The sequence below is a fragment of the Triticum aestivum genome, chromosome 7B (genome assembly GCF_018294505.1).
Source record: "Triticum aestivum cultivar Chinese Spring chromosome 7B, IWGSC CS RefSeq v2.1, whole genome shotgun sequence".
Lineage (NCBI taxonomy): Eukaryota > Viridiplantae > Streptophyta > Magnoliopsida > Poales > Poaceae > Triticum > Triticum aestivum.
The window spans coordinates 194,484,255-194,500,769 of record NC_057813.1 but is presented as its reverse complement, the minus strand read 5'-3'; positions in this window follow the sequence as shown (position 1 = coordinate 194,500,769).

Below are 16,515 nucleotides of genomic sequence, written 5' to 3'. Positions count from 1 at the left end.
AGTGATGGGGTAGGGAGGATGGAAAGAAGAAGCTTCACTGGAGATCTTGGGCTTGGCTATCGACCCCGAAGTCACTCGGTGGCATGGGCTTCTGTGACATGGCATTGTTCAATCAAGCGATGCTTGGTAAACAGGGGTGGAGGCTACTGACCAAGCCTGGTTCCTTCTGTGCCCGCGTTTTGGAGGGTAGATACTATCCTAATGGCAACTTCTAGAATGCTTCTGTGCCACGGACGGCCTCGGCTACTTGGTGCGGTATTATTCATGGCTAGGACCTTCTGAAGAGAGGTATTCAGTGGGCATTGGAGACCGGCGACAAACAAAATTCTTTCTGAACACTGGATCCTGTCTACACCACCGGGTATGCTGCAGACTCTCTCGCCTATTCCAGCGACTTCAACTATCCACTACCTTATTGATGAAGAGAGGGGGGCGCGGGATGAGGAGACTGTCAGAGCTTTCTTTCCCGCTAGGGTAGCGGAGGATATTCTTCAAATCCCGGTTAATAGGAATGGAGGCAATGATTTCGTTCGCTGGCCTTTTACCAGGTTTGGTGAATATACAGTCAAGTCCGCGTACAACATGGCAAGAACAAGCCGGTTCCTTTCTGCTCGGAGTAACAACGGGTTGGGTCAGAGCTCGCATTGGCCCGTGGAGGAGAAACTGTGGAAAACTCTATGGCAAGTCAAGGGCCCTAATAAGATGAAGATTGTTCTTTGGCGCCTAGCATATGACTGTCTCCCTTTGGGTGACCAGCATCGGCATCACCAGGTTCTAGCCTGAACGGATTGCTGCTTCTGCGGTCGGTCCGAGAGCATGGAGCATGCTTTTCTCTTCTGCCCCCATGCTCATGCAGTGTGGGATGAGCTCAAGGAGTCCTTCGACATCAAGCTTTGGCGGTCGTGTTTTTCTTCTCCCAAGCAGTGGCTCTTAGACTTCCTTTCTGGTTGCTTGGATCAGAAAGCGACGGTCCTCACTGTATCCATCTAGCATATTTGGGAAGCTCGGAACACGGAACGAACCTGTTGAGCCTCCGCCGAGGTGTACTGCAGCCAGAACTAAGGCTTATATTGACCTCATACTTCAACACCTCTAAAAACCCATACATGCAATTAGGCGTGAGACCTTGCCCCCTGATCGTCTCTAGTCTCCGCCGCCGCACGGTACAGTGGTGGCTTTATCCGATGCTATGGTGTGAGAGGAGCTGGGCAAGTTAGGGATAGGGGTGGTGGTGCTCAACCATGAGGGCCTGTGTGTGGCTGCTTGTTTTGAGCCTTTAATGGGCGCGCTGTCTCCTGAAGTGGCTAAAACTCTGGCGCTCCGCCGTGCAGTCAGCTTAGCATGACAGGAGGGCTTTGACAATGTTCTCTTCCAAATCGATTGCCTTTTGGTGGTGCAACATTTGATGTCTCCGGCCAGAGACCGCTCGGTGGTGGGCTCCTTTCTCGTGGAGGTCAAATCTTTGGCATACGGCCTTCCATCTGTGGCTTTCCAGCATGTGGGTCTGCAGTGTAATATTTTAGCTCATGTCTTAGCCAGATCAAGTTTGAACTCTTCTAGCCTGTGTATTTTTCATTATGCTACGGATTGCATCCAGTGACTCTTTGTAAATTTGTTGTTTGATCAATAAAAGGCCGACGTTCTCTCTAAAAAACTGCCTCGTATGGCTGCTTGGGCTGCTTTAACACTCGTGTAGCATCTCCACCCGTGAATGAAAAGGAGCACTTATTTTTGCAAGCATCGGCTGGCACCGGAATCAAAACTTTGCTTCCGCTTCCCATCCTAAGCACCCGTGCATACCAGTGTCAGATAAAAAACCTGGATAGTCTTATTCAAGCACCCATCTAAGCACATGCACTATACAAGGTCTAAGTGTATAGGAATGATGGTAGCAACTTTATACCACCACGCTCTAGTGAACATTGTGCCTGGGTCCGTTAGTGTTGGATAATGCAATCAAGACAAGCTAACATGCTTACATGATCGACTCCTTCTATGGCTGTTGGCTCATGGAATATAAATACCTATTATAATCTGGTTAATTTGGTATACCGCTTGGTTTTTGGGTATATACCAAAAAAATCCAAAATTCAAAACAGTAATGAAATTTCATATTGTACCGAAAACCAATAACCATAAAAAGAATAAAATCAATTCGATTCGGTTTATGTTCGATATGGTTTTCAATTTAGTTTTAAAATGCACAAAGTAGTTAACAGGTTTGCAAGAACTCTTTTTTCCCAAAAAAAACTCGAGAAAACTAAAAAAACCTAGAAAAAGAAAACCCGGAAACAAAGAATACATAATTTGGATAATAATCAAAAAAGAAGAAAAAGGAAACAATAGACACAAACCCAAAAGAACTGGAAGCACATCTGTGCTTTCACTTTTTTATGGAAGCACACATGTGCTTTTTCACTATTCGGGAAGCACATTTTTGTTTTTCACTTTTCGGGAAGCACAACTGCGCTTCTCACTTTCGGGAAGAATAGTTGTGCTTCACGCGAAGCACTAGTATGTTTTTCACATGGTGTTTTTCACATGAGTAAAAAATAACAAAAAAAGTAAAATAAGTAATTCACAAAAGCCTAAAAAAACAACCAAAATATGGTGACATCTGGATACACCACATCTGCCCCTCAAAAAAACCCAAAAACGTGTGGAAAAAGAGAGTGACCCCGTTCATGTGCCCAACGCGTGATATAGGACGACGGCTGGACACACCACATGGCGCGTCTCCACACGCCCCTGCACGTCGCTGGTATCCCCTCTCCGGGGGTACGCCTGACTAGTCCATCCCTACGTATCGCTTAGTGCAACTCTGATGATAGTGCTCATCCACTATGACCATTCCTGATGTGTTGGAAATATGCCCTAGAGGCAATAATAAATTGGTTATTATCATATTTCCCGTTCATGATAAATGTTTATTATTCATGCTAGAATTGTATGGACCAGAAACTTAAATACATGTATGAATACATAAACTACACCGTGTCCCTGGTAAGACTCTACTAGACTAGCTTGTTGATCAAAGATGGTTAATGTTTCCTAACCATGGACATGAGTTGTCATTTGATAACGGGATCACATCATTAGGATAATGATGTGATGGACAGACGGAACCGTCAGCTTAGCATCAGATCGTTTAGTTATTTGCTACAACTTTCTTCATGTCAAGTATGAGTTCCTTAGACCATGAGATCATGCCACTCCTGGATACCGGAGGAATGCCTTGTGTACTATCAAATGTCACTTTGTAACTGAGTGATCATAAAGGTGCTCTATAGGTATCTCTGAAGGTGACTGTTGGGTTGCGTGGATCGAGACTGGGATTTGTCACTCTGTGTGACAAAGAGATATCTCTGGGTCCTCTCAGTAATACGACATCATAAGAAGCTTCATGTGACTAATGAGTTTAGTCACTGGATTTTGTATTACGGAACGAGTAAAAAGACTTGTCGGTAACAAGATTGAACTAGGTATGGAGATACCGACGATCGAATCTCGGGCAAGTAACATATCGCTGAACAAAGGGAATTGCATACGGGATTGACTGAATCCTTGACATCATGGTTCAACTGATAAAGATCTTCGTTGAACATGTAGGAATCAATATGGTATCCAGGTCTTGCTATTGGTTATTGACCGGAGAGGAGTCTCAGTCATGTCTGCATGATTCTCGAACCCGTAGGGTCGCACACTTAACATTTGGTAGCGCTAGGGTAGTATTGAGATATTAATAGCGAAAAGTCTGAAGGTTTTTCGGAGTCCCGGATAGGATCCGAGACATCACGAGGAGCTCTGGAATGGTCCGCAGGTAAAGATTTATATATGAAAAGTTGTTGTCGGGGTTTCAGGAAAAAGTCCTATTTTTTCAATATTGTACCAGGAAGCCACTGGAAGGTTCCAGAGGGTTCCGGAGGGGTCCGGAAGTCCTCGGAAGGTTCCACCACGTCCCATACAGTAGCATGGAATGTAGGGTTGCACCCTAGCCTTAAAGGGCTAGGGGCACCAGCCCCTACAAGGCCCATGTGCATGGGGAGGGAAACCCTAAGGGGGAGGGCCTCCACTTGGCTTGGAGGGCACTCCACCCCCTTGGCTGCTGCCCCTACCTTTGTAGGGGTTTAGGGCTGCCACGCCCCTCGCTCACCCCTATATATAGTGGGGAGGCATAGGGGGCAGCTAGCCCTTCGTGCTTGCCCCGTCTCCCTCCTGTTACTCCTCCTCCATGTTCCGTCAGCGCTTGGCCAAGCCCTGCCGGAATTTCGCTGCAACCACCACCACCACGCCATCATGTTGGTTCAGATGTCATCTACCTCCTCTTCCTCGCTTGATAGATCAAGAAGGAGAGGACTCCATCGATCCGTACGTGTGCTAAACTCGAAAATGTCATCTGTTCGGCACTAGATCGGATTAGATCTGATTGGACCATGACGAGTACGACTACATTAACCATGTTATGACACTAACACTTTCGGTCTACACGGGTACGTAGACACACTCCCCTCTCGTTGCTTTGCATCTCCTAGATTAGATCTTGGGTGTTTTGTAGGAATTTTTTTGATTTTCATGCTTCGTTCCCCATCAGTGGCATCATGAGCTAGGTCTATGTGTAGATGTATATGCACGAGTATAACACAAAGAAGTTATGGGCGCTGATGTTCAAATTTTTACTTCCTTTGTCTTATTTGGATTCAACGGTATTGTGGGATGAAGAGGCTCGAACCAACCTTACTTCTCTACGAACAAGAGGCTGGTTCCACTGATTGACATGCAACTTGTATTGCATAAAAGTGGCTTTGCGGGTGTCTGTCTCTCCCACCTGAGTTGAACCTAATTTGATAATGGTGGTCCTTATAGAAAGTTAATAGGCAACTTGTATATTAGCATTGTGGTTTTGCGTAGATACGAATGGTTCTGATAGTTTGCCCTAGCAGCCACGTAAAAATTGCAACAACAAAGTAGAGGGCGTCTAACTTATTTTTGCAAGGCATGTTGTGATATGGTATGGCCAAAATGTGATGTGATATGTCTTGATGTATGAGATGATCATGTTTTGTAATAGGTTCACGACTTGCATGTTGATGAGTATGACAACTGGCAGGAGCCATAGGACTGTTTTTAATTTATTGTATGATCTGCGTGTCAACTAATAACGCCATGTAATTGCTTTACTTTATCGCTATGCGTTAGAAATATTTGCAGAAGCAATAGTTGGCAAGGCAACCACGTGATGACATGATGATGGAGATCATGGTGTGATGTCGGTGACAATGGAGATCATGCCGATGCTTTGGAAATGGAGGTCAAAAGCACAAGATGATAATGACCATATCATGTCACATATTTTGATTGCATGTGATGTTTATCTTTTATGCATCTTATTTTGCTTAGAATGACGGTAGCATTATAAGATGACCCTTTCACTTAATTTCAAGATAAAAGTGTTCTCCCAAAGTATGCACCATTGCGAAAGTTCATCGTTTTGAAGCACTATGTAATGATCGGGTGCGATAGACTCTATATTCGCATACAACGGGTGTAAGCCAGTTTTACACATGCAGAATACTTGGGTTAAACTTGATGAGCCTAGCATGTAAAGATATGGCCTTGGAACACGGAGGACCGAAAGGTCGAACATGAGTCACATAGTTGATATGATCAACATGGAGATGTTCACCATTGATGACGACCCCATCTCATGTGATGATTAGACATGGGTAGTTGATTTAGATCATGTAAACACTTAGACAACTTGAGGGATGTTGATATAAGTGGGAGTTCACTAGTAATTTGGTTAACCGAACCAATTATCGCGAACATAGTCTTAATGTCTTTGCAAATTATGTTGTAGATCAATGGCTCGTGTTGTAGCTCCCCTGAATTTTAATGTGTTCCTAGAGAAAGCTAAGTTGAAAGATGATGGAAGCAACTATGCGGCCTGGGTCCACAATTTGAGGATTATCCTCACTGCTGCACATAAGGCTTATGTCCTTGAAGCATCGCTAGGCGTGCCACTCGCTCCCGCTAATCTGGACGATATGAACGTCTGGCAGACTAGAAGTGATGACTACACGATAGTTCAGTGTGCCATGCTTTACGACTTAGAGCCGGGGCTCAAAAGACGTTTTGAGCACCAGAAAGCATATGAGATGTTCCAGGAGCTGAAACAAGTACCTTCTACGACCTATCCGGCATCAAGCCCGAACAACACGGCGACCTCCTTGAAGCCCCCTATCAAGGGCCCGTCGCCGAATAATCGTCCTCTTCATGGACTCCTTCCGCCAAGCATAAGTGTTGGTGCAATACTTGCCCTCCTATGTTTTGGAGATTGTTGAGAGAAACAAGCATGGACTGATTTGTTCGCTAGTGCATACAGAGAGAAATAGTCCATGCAGAACCGAAGAGAATGCTGTCTCCAGTGTCAAGTTCAAGGAACTTCACCGAAGAATATCTGTCTTGCAGAGAAGAATGAGCTACATCTGTTGAAGACATCTAGGCGAGTAGATTGATGTGAAGGAGTTAACCTCTTGAAGATTTATTGCTGAAACAAAGCAATTGGTTCGGAGCTGTTGTTCGAAGAAAATTGACTGCGGCGAATGGAAGTCGAATAAAAAGTGAAGACGTAGTATTCATTTCGTTGTTCTTCTTTCATTCATTTGAGACGTGGGACCTCCGTACTATTAAGAGGGGTATAGGTTCTCGAAGCTTAGTTCCGATGTGATGCTTAGCCCAAAACCTATGAAAATACGAGAGAAATCTCTTTATGCTTCGAATGGTTACCTGGCAGTACTAGACGTTGTTCTTCGTGCTGCAGGAGATATCTTTCAAACTGAGGAGTTAACATTACTTGATCTGCAAGTAATGTTACCATTCTGCTCAATTTCTGACCGTTGGACTCATGTTGTTCGGCCATTGGCTGCTCCACATGTACAATTTGGTCTTTTCCTTTCAGGGAAGGCCGTGACTACAAATAGCCACCCCGCTCCAACGTTGCCCGCGGGCTGCTCCGCTTAAGATTACTGAGAAGATTGATTGAACATCCCCTCTCCGAGTGATTTGAGTTTAAGATCCACCGAGAGAAAAATCAAGAGCCCAAACTTAGATAGTGCTTGAGCATCACAGTAGTTATGAGTTAGAGTTCTTGTACCTATTACTCTTGAGAGCTGCGCACTCTCTAGACGGATAGGTGTCGGCTCGAGTGTTGAAGAGTTGTTGTCTTCACAGAGCTAGATCTTCAGCAACCAAGAGTGATTGTGGTTGGCGAAGGTCGACCAAAGGTTTGGAGATCACCGACAAGTATCTACCACGAGTGAAATAAAAAAGAGACTGATCAACTCCGAGTTGAAGAAGAAAAGGGAAAAGCGAGTTTATCTTCTGTGTTAAATCACAACCCCTCCAGCCAGACGTAGTCCTTTGGCAGAAGGGCGACCTGGTCTACCAAATCTCTTTGTCGCCTTCGAGCACCTCTGGTTCAATCTACTTTACTCATTACTTTCAGCAGTCTACTTTCATGCTCTATGATGATAGTTATCTGATCAGTTTATGATTGTTACAAAACATTCATGTCAATCATTTCTATCGCTCCCAGTTGTTATCTTTCGTAGCTTATCCTGATGCATTCTCATCATTCAGTGCAATATGTTCAGTACATACTTTTTCATTCACACTTGTCATATCTAGAGTGTTGTCTCCGTGCCACATTACATTCACCTCGTCATAGTTATCCCTCACATGTTTCCCTCATAACTCTTAGCATGTGCTATCTCATGTTACTGTATCAGATTGCATATTTCATTACCATTGTCATTGTCAAACCTGTGGTAGCCTATGCTCGATCTATTATTGCTCACTATCTCGATGGAAATGATCCTCAGTATCGAGTTTGATTAAGTTCTTTTCTATCGTACCTTATTTCCGCTGCTGTGTTTGGGGTCGGTTCAAAACATTCGCAAGAATATTTGAATCTCCCATTCACCCCCCTCTGGTCGATATACTCTCAGTCCTAACAAGAAGCAAAGGTGCAGACATGCAGCAGGGCACAGTCAGGGTGTCAAACCATATGTCAAGGCCCTGCATAAACCTTTCATCTGTAATTTTTTTCCCTTTTTTCGAAGCATTCATGTCACATGTCTCTTTTGTTAGTTCGAATTGTACGCCTAGACGTCATGAGCTTGTTAGAAGTAAAGCAAACCTTTTATGGTTATTTTACTGTTATCTATACTACACTTTCCTTTTATTTCCTCTCTTTGACTCTGTCTTAATCAAGCTTGATACAAATCTAATTTCATACACAAACCTTCTAATAGACAGGGGGCTTGACACTCGCCCTATATACCAAGTCCGGTGCCTTTTCCCCCTATGTTCGGCGTCTCGAATATTGCATTATATGCATCAGTTCTGAATTATGTCTTGGGTCAATAGTTGGGTTGCCCTGCTCCTGTGCTTACCTTCTTACATTCCGCAAGTTCAGCTAAGTAGGTAAAGGGAGAGCCACTATGATTGTCCTTTCGGCTAGTCCAGTCAAGCACCTCGATGGAGAAAGCCGAAAACTGACCGTCATAATATGCGACAACTGGTCGGTGATCCGATGAAAAGTCTTCAAACTAAAAATCATTAGCGATTGTGTCGTGTAATATAAGGATTCTTCTTCAAAAAAATCAAGTGATAGATGTTTGCCACACATCTCACCACACCGGGGGCTAGTTACCAGCCCCCATAGTCAAGCTACTATGGCTAAGTGAAAGTAATAAAGCCACATAGTCCGATTGCCTTGTTTCCATCCTATACTACCACCCACAGGCACCGAGACGTCGACTAAGGGTTACAATGTGGAGGATGAAATACCCATCGTAGCATCTACGTGGGGGCTGAAGCCGAAGACTGGTAACTTTCAGAATGAAACAACCGCACATGAGTCAAAAGTAACAAAAACACACAGAAGTATGATAACCCATACAAAATACCATTGCACCGTAACGCATAAGGTTTCTCCACAAATCCATACAAAACGACGCAACTACTGAAGGATTACATCCTTCGGACATCGTGCCTCTATGTCCTGAGCACCATCCATCACATCGGAGAAGTATTGCTCTGGGCGCCTATGCTCTTTTCTAGTTGGGGGAGGTCCGGTGGCCATCTCGACAGGTTTGATATTTGGCCAATGCACCATGGTCTTCGAGAACGCCATCCGAGCCCCTTCGATGCACACTGAGCGCTTGATGGTCTTAATCCAGGCAGAAACATCACACAGCTTCGCCACTAGACCAAAGTAGCTGCTCGGTATGGGCTTAGAGGGCCATAGCCGGACACAGAGGTCCTTCATGTCCGGTTTCGCCATCTGTTGCAGCTCCATCAATTGCTTCATTTGATTCATGAGGAGGGGAGGGTGCTCGGGCGCCTAGAATTGCACCTAGAACAACCTCACTTCGGCGACACCCTCCCGGGCCGCATAGCGCCTAGATGCATCAGCCACACTCTTCGGGAGATCTGCAAACGTGCCTGCGGGAGCCAGACCTGGGTGAGCAACACGAATCTGTGGCCACCAAAGACACTTTGCATTAAGTACTACTTAGCATTTGCAATTTGCTTTACTTGTCGGAGCACATCCTGGGCGCATCATGTCTCAGACCGCGCCTCTTGAATCTCCGTCTTTATGTTCGCCAGCTCGGTGGCGTGATCCTTACTTTTCCGCTCAAGGTCCTCACATTTTGTGATGGCATCCTTGAGCTCTTGCTGTACTTCGGCCACCCTGGCCTCATGCTTCTCGCGCTCAGTTTTCACCAATGCAATTTCGGCGGCCACCGGTTCGACTGCCGCCTTCTTTTCAACTGCTTCCTTCTTGGCCTTCCGCAGCTCGGCCCTGAGGCCCTCGACCTCTATGGCGGCAGCTACAAAATCACCTTTTGCTTAGCGATAGTCCTGAATACTCTACTAGATAAAGGAAAACATGGAACCATGTCTCGAACAGACTAACCTTGCACCTCGTCAAACCGCTTGTTGATGAGGTCGAGCTCCTCGTCGGAGCTCTTGAGCTTCCGATTCATCTCAGCCAGTTCGGCGGCATTGGCTGCCGCCGCCAACGCCGAGGCCTGCAATCATACAACAAGTATCTTGGTTAGCCTATTATTTTGACAATCTTGATCCTCAGACAGGCTTTCTCAAAGCCTGCCCGAGTCTCGGGGCTGCTAGGAGGACTGCCAACATCTTGACCACAAAATATCACTTTTTATAAAGAAAGAGCATTACATTGCGTACCTCAAAGCCTGTGAGGAGGCCGTCAAAAGGTTCTTTCATTCCACTATTAATGGACCGAACGCTTGTAAAACAACGCCCATTAGGGCGCGGTGTGCTGCAACTATGGAAGAGATGTTCATAGCCTCCTCCATAATGTCCAGCCACTCGGCCATGACCCGGTCCCCGGTGTTTGGCACTGATGGCGGGGCCCCTTCTCCGCCTTTGGTGGAGGGCGGCTGTGCCGCTTCGGAAGGCCGTGAGGGCCCAGGAACCATCCTTTGAGAGGGCTCGGCTTTCTCGAGCTCCTTCTCCTGGTCTTCAGCGGCCGAAGCGTCTACCTTGGCCATGTCGATGTGGACATCACCCCCCGTGTTCTTCACTGGTGGGGTCCTTTGGGACAACACCTTACCGGTCTCCCCGATGGCCGAAGGAGGCGCAGAGTGCGACGCCTCTCCACTTTCTGCCAAGTTGGTTGACGGAGAAGTACCCTCCGACATCTGTTCAGTAGGGAGGTTGCACGACGGGCTGTAACATGGGAATACAAACGCTGTCAGTAACAAGTTAGCGGAGCTGACACCCAAATAGTCTTCATGTTTTTACCTTTTAGCATGAGGCTTGACCCTAGGAACCTTCTGCGGGACCTTCTCGAAGGCTAAATATTCCTCATCAGAATCCGAGCTGTCCTCGTGCAAGACTAACTTGCCCTTGCTTCTCTTCGAAGCATGGGGAGGGTGCTCCTCCTCGGTGTCTCCCGATGCCGCCCTCTTCCTGGTGGGGGAGGAGTCGCTCTCCTCCTCATCCTCCTCTTCATGCTGCTCCCCCTCGAGCATAGAGGGGGCGTGGGTATCCCCAGACTTGGTGTCCGGAGGGACTCGTGGGTGAAGGACATCCCGGGCCTCCCTCGTGGGGTTCTTCGTCTCCTTTTTCTCTGGCACCTTGTACGGTGCCACAGTCAATAGCTCCTTCAGTTGAGCTGATCTAGGGTCTTCGGGCAGAGGGGCCAGGCTAGAGATAAGCACGACCTTCTTGAGCTAGTTCTATGTAAAGTAGAAGGAGAAGGTAAGGGCTTTAACCGTATTAAAAATCTGAACACAAAATGGATGATTTATCGTTACCTCCTTAGCGGGGTGCTTGACATCAAGGCCGATGTCCTCCTCCTTGGCTGGCGATGCCTTCCTCGGCTTGAATAACACCTTCCACAACTTTCCGTGCATGGTGCCGAAGAAGCACAACATGGTGCGGGGGTCTTCGGGCTTCCAGGCCCACATTGGGGTGGTTCGGAGTTGGCAAGGTAGGAGGCGGTGGTGGAGCATGACCTGGACCACATTGGCCAGCTTGGTTCCCGCCTTCATCATATTGGAGACGCGCTTCTGCATTGCCTCCACCTCTGTAGTGGACCCTCACTCGAGACCCTTCTTGGTCCATGAGGTTAGTCTCGCTGGGGGTTCCAATTTGAATGTTGGGGCGGCCGCCCAGGTCTCTTCACGAGGCTCTATGACGTAGAGCCACTCTTTCTGCCAGTTTTAATAGTATCGATAAATGAGCCCTCCGGCCACCCGATTTTTGGTGAGCTTACTCACCATTGCCCCCTGCAGTCCACCTGCTAGCCATCGATGATCTTCGGCTTGTCGTTGAACACTTTCAGTAATAGGCTGAAGTGCAGTTGGATCCGGAGAAAAGCCTCGCGAATGGTGATGTAGGCCGAGACGTGCATAAAAGAATTTGGAGCCAGGTCGTGGAAGTCCAGCCCCTAGAAGAACATTAGTCCTCGTATGAAGGGGTGAAGCAGGAAGCCCAGTCCCCGAATAAAGTGGGGAATGAACACTACCCGATCACCAGCACGGGGCGTCAGTATGACCTAGCCCTCTCGGGGGCCCGATGAACACTGTTAGCGGGAGATAACTCGCGCGCTTCAGATCCTTAATGTCGTCATTGGTGGCGCTCGAGGCCTCCCACTTGCCCGTCGCTCTAGATCTGGCCATGGCCGAGTACGGCTGTCGGTGTCAAAACCGGCGGATCTCGGGTAGGGGGTCCCGAGCTATGGACCTTGGATCAATGGGGAACAGTAGACGTAGGACACGATGTTTACCCAGGTTCGGGCCCTATCTAAGAGGTAAAACCCTATGTCCTGCTTGATTATATTGCTTGTGTTTGAGGGGATTACAGAGTATATCTACCACGAGATCAGACGAACTAAACCCTAACTAGTAGGATGGTAATTGTTCCTCTAGACTCTATGGACTAAGCCCTCTGGTTTATATAGACACTAGGGGTACTAGGGTTTACAGATAGTTGGTTATACCAAGGAAAAATCAGATCATCCATCATGACTTGGGGTGAACTTCAAGGCATAAGAAGTCTTAGGTCCGGATACGGTCCGGTCCATCGGTCCGGCCCATGAGAGACAGGCTGGTCTTCCGAGGACCCCCTAGTCCAGGACTCCCTTGGTAGCCCCCGAACTATCCTTCAACATCGGCTTCTCATATTTTCGAAGTTCCTATTTTCCTGAATACTTGGGACGGTCCTCCTCCAGTTAAGCCTTCGAATGGAACTTAATTATGTTCAATCGCACACCAAATCATATCTGGGCTCCGAACTACCTGCTTTACTTAGCTTTGAAGGCCGATCGTTCGAATACGATCGGTATATTTGACTGGCAACTTTAGGCGGAGGGTTACCTCTGGTTATAAACAGGAAGACTTGATACACGACTCGAGGCCGCCTCCTTGATGACTCGCCCCTTCAAGGTGGAGATCGTGTTCCATTTTTAAGGGATCTGATCAATGATTCACAACATCCCACTCGCGCATAACGCTACGAGTCTATCGGGAAGAGGCGAGTTGGGCAGCACATTTATGGGACTCCTGGTATTACAACTGCTTATAAAAAGGGCAACCACGGTTATCCCTACACACCTTATTCCTCCTCTCACCACAACCTTCCCCAATCTACACAACTCGAGCACTCCATCCCACCTTTTTTGTCAAGCCGAGTTCGGTAATGGCCGGATATGGAGCAAAAGGCAAGTGGGAGGCCTCGTGTGTTACCAATAGTGGCATCGAGGATCTCAAGCAGCAGGCTTCCTTTCCCTCGACATTGCTCATCGGGCCCCTGAGGAATACCAGGTTGTGCCAACGCCTCACTCAGGTGAACGGGTGGAGGTTTACCCCTCCATCCATTCGTCCGAGGGTTGATGTTCTACTACGGCCTTGACTTCCATGATCTGGCTCCAAATTCTTTCCTCCATATTTTGGCCTTCATCATCATTTGTGAGACCTTCTTTCGGGTCCAGTCGCACTTTGGCCTATGGCTTAAGGTTTATAACATTAAGCCAAAAATCATTGACCGCCAGCACACAGATTGCAAGGGCGCCATGGCCAGCAGGCTTTCCCGACTCGGTTGGCTGGAGGGCGTGTTCATTGACATGGTCAAGGTATGGCAAAAGGAATGGTTCTATATCACCGAGCCGCGTGACGCGGCCTGGGCCGCCTGTCCAGAATTTTGATCCGGTCCCCGAACGAGGTTAACCTCATGGACCAGAGAGGCCTTGATTGGGGTTCTACCACCAAAGTGGAGGCACTGTAAACACACGTCTCCAATATGATAAAGGCGGGGGCCGCACTGACCAATGTGGTCCAGATTATGATCTTTTGCGGTCTCCTGCCTTGCCAACGCTGAGCCACCCCAATGTGGTCTTGGCATCCCACGGACCCCCTCACCACGCAGTACCTTCACGACACTACCCGCGAGAGACCGTGGATGGCTCTATTCAAGCCGCAGAAGACGTGGCGAGCTGAGGAGGAGGAGATCGGCCTTGACGCCGAGAACACTCCCAGGGAGGTAATGCAACACCATCCCATTTGTGTTCAGATATTTACTATCTTATTCTGATTCTCAACTCTCTCAGCTTGTTCTCTAGGGCTGGCTCAAGAAAGCCGAGGAGATAGATTGTCCAGCACCACTGCCCGAAGGTCCTATGTTGGCTTTTTTACAAGAGATGTTGATCCTGGCGCCCTACGAGGCGCCCGGAAAAAAGGAGAAGAAGAAAAAGAATGCACAGGAGGCCAGGGGAGGCCTCTACACAAGAGGTCATCCGGACAGCCAATCCAGAGACACCGCGGCTACCTCCGTCCAAGATGGGGGCAAGGACAAAGACGAAGAGGAGAGCAACTCCCCCCATTCCAAGAAGAGAGCGGCGCCGGCCGAAACCGAAGGGAAGAACTCTTCTCCAGCTCCGAAGAGAAAGGGCAAGGGGAAGTTGGTCCTATGAGATAACAGTTTGGACACTGATGAAGAGTCTGCAGCTCTGAGCGGATCCTAGAGAAGGTTCCCAGGGTCAAGCCCCATGCTGAAAGGTAAGAGTCTGAAGACTTCTCTGGTCGCGGATCTTAGTAACCCATTACTAAAATCATCTATTCCCTCACATTGCAGCCTGGCACGCGATCACCCCAATGACCAGATGTCTGAGGGTACTTCTCCGCCAACTAATCTGGCGGAGAGCGGAGGCACATCGTATGCCGCACCCCCTCCAGTCAGTGGGGAGAGACCGGTGAGGTGCGGTCCCAATGGACCCCACCCGTGCTAAATATGCGGGGGGGGGGAGGATATTATCATGGCCGAGGCTAGCACTTTGGCCACCTAAGACAAAGAGAAGTAGCTCGGGCAAGCCGAGCCCTCTCAAACGATAGCTCCGGGGGCTGAACGGCCCTCCGAAGCATCGCAGCCGCCTCCCACCGAAGGGGGAGCAGGGGCCCTACCGGCAGCGCCGAGCACCAGGGGACAGGTCGCGGCTGAATGGCTGGACATAATGGAGGAGGTTATGAAAAGCTCCTCCATAGTCGCGGAACACCGCATCCTAATGGGTGCGGTTTCACAAAGCGTTCAGTCCATTAATAGCGGACTGAAAGACGATTTTGGTGGCCTTCTAACAGGTTTCCAAGTAAACAAATTAATGCTTTTTTTCTTTGTAAGTAAGATTCAAGCAATCCTTATATGTAGCAGCCCCCGAGACTCTTGCAGGATGCAAAGAAACCTGGGAGAGGATCGAAATTGTGAAGCCATTGGCCTGAATTATCATCGTGGTACTATTTTGCAGGCTTCATCATTAGCGGCTGCTACCAGTGCTGCAAAGTTGGTTGAAATCAATCGGAAGCACAATGGCTCCAAGGAAGAACTCAATCTCGTCAAGAAGCGACTAGACGAAGCACAAGGTTTATATATTCAGAACACAGTCCTTTGTATAGTTGATGTTGAAGTAGACTATTCGGGATGATCCCCTAAGCAACGGAATGATTGCAGCTGGTGTCGCAGAAGTCGAGAACCTCGGAGCCGAGCTGCAGAAAGAAAAAGCCAATGCAGTCGAACAGAAGGCGGCGGCCGAACGAGCAGCCGCCAAGCTCACGTTGGTGAAGAATGACAGTGAGAAGCATGAGGCCAGGGTTGCCAAGGTACAACAAGAGCTTAAGGACGCCATTACAAAATGTGAGGACCTTGAGTAGAAGAATAAGGAGCATGCCACCGAGCTGGCAAAAATGAAGACGGAGGTCCAGGAGGCACGGACGGAGGGGCGAGGTGCTTTGGAGGAGCTCCGCCAAGTAAAGCAAATTGCGAATGGTAAGAAGTACTTACTACAAAGTGCCTTTGGAGGCCAAAGATTCACTTTGCTTACCTGGGTCTTGCATTCTGGAGGCACCTTTACAACGCTCCCGAGGAGTGCCTGGAAGCATCTACGGACTCCTCGGGAACCTGGGTCTTGCATCACTGACCTGTTCTCGCTTATTATGACAGTCAGTTTTTGGCTTTCTTAAATGAGGCACTTCACCGAACTAATTGGAAGTGCAATCGCAGTGGTTCTCCTTTTACCTTCTTAGCCAAACATGCGGAACGTAAGAAGGCAAGCATAGGATTGGGGCAACCCAACTATTGACCCTATACATAATTCGGAACCGGTGCATTTAGTGCAATATCCGAGACGCCAAACATAGTAAAAAGAAAGAGGTGTCGGTCATTAATGTATAGGGCGAACGTCTAGGCCGAGCCCCCGATCTAATAGCCGACATATAAATGAAATCTGGAGTGTATAACCCTTGATTGGGGTAGATTTGAAGAGCGAAAAGGAACAACCAGGAAAAATACAGCATAAAGAACTGTAGGGGAACCTCAAAAAGGTTTGTTTTATTTCCAATAAGCTCATGACGTCTAGCCGTATAATTCGAACTGCCGAACAAGACGTCGAATAGGGATACATTTATATAAAAAAGATAAATTTACAGA